General features: G+C 35.4%; 1 protein-coding gene and 1 long non-coding RNA gene across 11 annotated transcripts in view; one reads left to right on the top strand and one right to left on the bottom strand.

Moving 5' to 3' along the window:
- The window catches only part of slo (calcium-activated potassium channel slo), a gene marked incomplete at its 5' end in the record, with an annotated part of 76,630 nt that overhangs the window by 10,985 nt on the left and 59,645 nt on the right, over positions 1-6,000 (top strand).
- The window catches only part of LOC147752679 (uncharacterized), a 72,063-nt gene continuing 68,620 nt past the window's right edge, over positions 2,558-6,000 (bottom strand). For all 9 annotated transcript variants that reach the window (XR_015313468.1, XR_015313469.1, XR_015313465.1 and 6 more), the window contains one exon: positions 2,558-3,219. This is a non-coding gene — a long non-coding RNA (uncharacterized LOC147752679). The remainder of the gene's footprint in view (positions 3,220-6,000) is intronic.

Genomic DNA, 6,000 nt, shown 5'->3' with positions numbered 1-6,000 from the left:
AAAAAAAAAAAAAAAAAAAAAAAAAAGAAAAGAAAAACTCTGAAAACCAAGTCATTTAGGCGGCAAGATAGTTTTGAAAAGAGTAGAAAAAACGCCACTGAACGAAGGTAAACGTAAAATAGCAGAAACAATTATATAACGTAGTAACAAGACCGAAAATCGACAAACGCAATATGATCAAAATACGGCTGCTTTAATAGATAAGGTCTAGCCAGTATACATATAAATAGATAATATAATATTAGAAGTATAGCATGCAATAAGTTTGGCGAATTTAAATGCTTGTAGGCAGGAACGCCGTGTAACTGTGATAATTTAGTGAGTAACGTATTTGCCCGCTAATCTTAGAGACACATTCTAGGTTTTAAATTTGCTGATAGAATCCCTAACAGCGACACCGTACGTAAAACCCGAAACATAGAGGCAGGAATGCCGTATGACGTAATAAAAATATTTGCAGAGTGCAAAGGGCCACGATCAAAATGCAATATAAAATGTTGTATCTTGAGTAATGAATGAAAAAGGGAAAAGCCTCGATGTTAAAATGATTAGTAGTCAGAACCTGAACTCACGCGTATCGTTTTTATCAGACGAATAAAAATTACCTGAGGCGTGAACATGCAAGATAATGTAGCTATTGAGTAAAGGGACAACTTAAACATGCCTATTCTGAATGTTCTAACATCACAAAAAAAGTTTTATCGAGACAAACATACGAGAATTCTTTTTATTTACGAAGTAACTAAATGGAAATGGTGTAATATTTAGATATATTTTGTCATGCGTAGACTCTATAGTTATAATTTTTTGTTAGCAGATGTTAAACCTGTGTGGAGAAACTGCCTTTTTTTATATTCAATTTAACCTTCCTGTGTGAATAGAACACACGTGTGATCCTTTTTAGGAGCATTGCTAAAATATGCCAAATTTACTATGCAGAAAATAAAAGCAGATCACCAACATGTATTCAGCAATAAAGCTATGAACAGAGATGACATACACGGAAGAATTAGCTAAAATTGGTACGCATCAAAGTTCTTTGCAGATGTAGTAAGTTTAAAATAACCAATTAAACGGTACAGAAATAGAACATTTGGAATACAGTTTATTTATACGCATGAGATACAATGCGCGGAAAACATTCTTGGGTATCAAAGACATGTTCCTGTTCGTGTAATATAGATAACGGAGATACAGAGGTAAGCTAGTGAAAATAAGACGGTTTTGCGGCGTTCAAATTTATGGACAACTTTTGGAGCATTAGGCCTACTGACAGCAGAGAGAGTGAACCAAAAGTGATGCTCCTTCGGAGGCGTAGCCATTTATAATTGCATTGCCTAATGCATTATACTAAATCGTAAGTGTACAGCGACAAAGAAATATATTATGATACAAAATATATTAATAGAGAAGATGCAGCTGATGATAATAAACGTAACTAGAGTCATGATAGTAATGATAAAAAAAAAGGCTGGTATCAATCGTGACGAGTAAATAATACCTATACCAGGCGTACAGATCTACATTATGGATTAACGAGTTACAAACTCTTAATATCAGCCCTTTGATGTCCTCTCTGAGGACAAAAAAGTCGTTGTCTCTAATGATTCGTTTAAAATCTAACGACCCGGATCATTAGCAAATGGCGCAGGGGTACAAATTGCGCGTAATGGGCATACCGTAAATACCAACCCTGCACAGTTTTGAAATGGATGCTCATAAGTCAGCATACCGCCTACCGCAAAGTGTAATACTTAACATCAGCTTCTAAGACAACAATCAGGAAATATCTTATCATTATTCTCAGACTTCATTAAGGTGCTTCTGGCTGTTCTGATAAACAAGCCGAACTCAAGTTGCTTCTCTTTCCAAATTCGCACTTATGCACCATTCCGTTAAAAATGGATACATGGAAAGAAACGCATATACGGAAAATTATTATTATTATCTAACTTCGATTGTGATCTGTAGTGATACACTTAAGCTCAATTTAAGAGCTGTCTTGAAGGTGTACAAGCGTATCGTCTGGCCAACACGGAGCTTGTAATTTACTATTGTAGTTATATTAAAGTTTTTAAGTGATAACTAAGTTTTGGGCCAATTTCTACAAATTATAACCTTGCAAATTCTTTTTCAAAACCTGCTGGTCAACACTTTCTAGATGTAGATTCTTTAACTTTAACCGGGATCACACAAAAGGCTAAAATTATTAGCTAAAGCCTCCAAGCCATGTAAACATAGGAATACGTCTATTCGAAGGAAGCGTACACGTACTTAAAGGCTTTGCTGAAATCTATATATGCCGGCTTCCTAGGTAAACAGCGTACAACTCTATGTAGCAGTGATAAGGAAACGGTTCACTTTAGGATAGTAATTCCTTCTTTAGGGATTTAATAAGTCAGGAAATCGGATTTTTTTCTAAGCTGCAAATTACTATTCTGGACTTATAAATTTATCCATACAATTTTATAATAAATCAGTTAATTTATTTTCACTTCGAGCTCGGTGAATATTAATTGAATGTGTTAATATATACGAGTCAATTATGATACAGTCGTTTACAAAGCGTATTCAAAATTTATTAAAGTTCTGTCAGCAGTGTTAACATTTGACATTCCGTTTCAGTTTCGTAATATAATTTATTATTTCAAGTTCTAATGGCCGAAATTATCTTCGTTTGAAAAATTATAGTAGATTTCTATGGAGGACTCTCCCTACCCCAGATAGGAGGTTTTTCGTAATAATAGGGTCAAGTCCATTGAAGAGGCACATGCACGAATAGTTTTGAAAGCTGCTAATTTCGTGGCTAGCCACCTCAGTATATAAAACAAAATACTATGAACTCAATGGTAGTGTGACTCGACGTTACAGTTTCATGCAGTGTGTCATAAGTCAGGTTACCTTTCGATAGTAACGTAAGGTAGAGTATACGCTATTTTACAACATTAAATCTAGGAACCATGCAGCAATGCACCTAGGAGTTTGGATTTGTTGTTGAAAGAATGTGTTATGCCCAGTCTGAGGTAGGAAACTTTTAACTGACTGAACACAGCGAAATATGCAACCGTGAAAAGCGCGCTTGGATATAAACATTGATTTTGCTTCTTGGCAAACGCACTTTTAGGCCGTGTTCGCCAGCTGCATCCCCGAGATAATCGAACTCCTGGCAAGCCGGAACAAATACGCCGGTGAATTCCTTCGAAAGAAGGGCAAAAGGTACTGCAAAAGAGGACAAAAGATAACTTGAAACTTCAAACAAAAAAGCATACCCCGCAAACGCAATGCAAGACCATAGCTATTAGAATATTACTAAAAAACTTTTCTATTTTTATAATAGCATTCGAGCAATTCATTGACTATCAGCGCATTGAGGGACATGCTAATAAGCGTGGTTTTATGGACTGAGTAAGGTTTGCATCTCAAATCGAGTCACGGCAGCCAAGTTCATAGAAGCTCTAGGTGTGTACTCATAAAAAAACTATAAAAAACTAAAAAAAATAGAAGACCTGAAGTCGGGGCTGTCTTGACTATTTTGAAAGTGTTGCAACAGAATGAAGAGTCAAGTGCATCATACTGGCCAATGTACCAACTGCGCATGCTACGCTAACCTTTATGCTTAAAAAGCGAGTCAGCTATTCTGGTTATTGAATATACCCATCTGACTATTGATGTTTCACTAACTCGTGCTCTTGGTAATTATTTGCGTCAAAAAAGGCAATCTGCGTACGGACGTTCTCGCCTCGGTAGCCATAGCTCGACCATGGTATCCATTTATAGTAGTTTGAGTTGATTATTCCACATCGCACCTCTGAGAAATCGATAGGTATTATACACCGTTCACCAAAGGTACGAGTCGACTTTATTTGTTGTACTAAAGTACAACGCTTAACACCTCGCTCTTACTGCTGTTACCGTTCGAATTAGTTGAAGTTTGTGCAAGTTTTTCACGCAGAACTCGTGCAACCCGCTGAGTTGTCGTCTTGACTTGTAGCATCATACATTTCCAAGAATGAACTTAGAGAGGCAAACATATAGCAACGATAACTACTATATTTTGTTAATGACGACATTGTTATCTATTCTAGCCAATAGTAGCAGCATCTTGCCCAATAGCGCAAAAATAAAGTACTTATCTGGCAACAATTATTTTTCCTTTATTGAAACGCGGATTGTGGCTAGCAAGGCTTGAATGTGCATTTGCGGTCGAAAAGGCCGTGTATTGTCGCTGAGAATGCACGTAGCTCGTAATGAAATGCACACCTCCATCTAATAAAGGCGCAAAGAAGGTAGAATTAAAGGGGACTGCTTACAAAACAAAATGTTATACTTCACAAATTACTTACTCGATATAGCGAAATAAGAGGGGTCAGAAACGAACAATTGAATGTTGTTTTTAATATGTTTTACGCTCCTCTGTAAATCATTTGGATTTTAATATTTGTGGTCATAATTGTCTTGAAACGTACCTGTCGTAAAACCTTTACTTCGACCATTAGGTAGTTTCGCCAAAGGGTGTCGATAACAACGCTATGTATAGAATGTTTAGCAATTTTCTATGTTTTAAGTTATATATTTTTATAAGAAGTACTTTGAAATCAGAGAATTACTTTTTATAAAAGTACATAATTCAAATCTCTAACAATCACAATATGAGAATTTATGTTGAACTCGCGATAGCTTTATAATAAAATTTGGAATCTGTACAAATGTCAAACATCCTAAATTTTGAAATTTCAAAAAACATGCAAGGTGTTATATTTTTTTGCCTACCATTTTTGTTTATTCTCACAAAATTCGTCATAGATATACGTAAATATATAGCCCTGAAGTCTCTAAGCACAGCAGTTGCGGGACGCACACGGGCGCACCCAAACGACTTTTTTAAACCATTGCTTTTTGCACAGCGTTAGAGAAACGCGTCTTGAAAAAGCAGGGTTTCCAAGCTTAATTTAGCCGAAGTCGAACAACGCAACTACGTTAGGATAACAATTAGAGCCACAATAACGACAGAAATGTATTAACATTTAGCCAGTATGTTAAACAATTCAGGAAGGATTGTCATTTTAATTATGGAATTTCTAATTATTTGATAATAATTAGAGAGAATTTGCTCTAAGGCACAAAAGCAATACCTAAATAATATATGTTTCATATTTAAATCCAAGTACATACAGTGCAAATCGGATCGTTGTATGGCACCTTCATGTTTACCACATAAGAAAAACTAAGGGCACAAAATAATTCTTAGAAGCGGAAGTATAATCTTTCATTTTTTTTGGTCGGGTCTGTCAATTAAGTTGTTTAAATGATGCCCTGCTTCTTGGCTCCATGTAAGCTTCATAATTTCAAAATGTAAAAACGACCACCAAAACTTTTCTGCGCTAAACAGAAAAAAAAAAATTCGAGAATTTTATTTACATCTGAAGGATCCATATTTCAAAGTTATTCGGTCATTCATCTAGCCTTAAGTCATTAACATATTATACAATGGTATTGGCATAATATATTATTAGTCCGCATGGGCAGCTTAAAGCTTTTTTTGACATTTTACACAGCTGCGTGCGGTCTAAAGTGAGATACTAAAAACAATGTACAGATGAAAGCAGTTAAATATTAAAAAAAAACATCAAAGTATAATAACCACTTAAAAGCGATACGTAAGAGCTTTCAAAAAGCACATATTGTATATGCTATAATTCAAAACTTAGCGAATTTTTGGGATGATGATTTGCGCTTTCTTTGCTATTATATGTTGTGTGTACGTGAGAAATTCACGTTTAAGGATCTTTTTATTTTGAATTACTTCATGCCTTGCAGCTTCTCCTGATTTGCTGCTTGCCTACGCTGTTGGCTTTTATTGAGATACTACAGATTACGGCTGAGCATTTATAAATCTAACGACCAGTGTAAGGTAGAATAAAATACATTTTTACTGAATTGATGATGTTTGAAATGAGCCTTCCAAGGTAATTTGCTAAAATCACTCGAGATATTGCAAAG

The sequence above is a fragment of the Varroa jacobsoni genome, unplaced genomic scaffold (assembly GCF_002532875.2).
Source record: "Varroa jacobsoni isolate VJ856 unplaced genomic scaffold, vjacob_1.0 scaffold_1087, whole genome shotgun sequence".
Taxonomy (NCBI): domain Eukaryota; kingdom Metazoa; phylum Arthropoda; class Arachnida; order Mesostigmata; family Varroidae; genus Varroa; species Varroa jacobsoni.
This window is presented reverse-complemented; position numbering and strand designations above follow the sequence as displayed.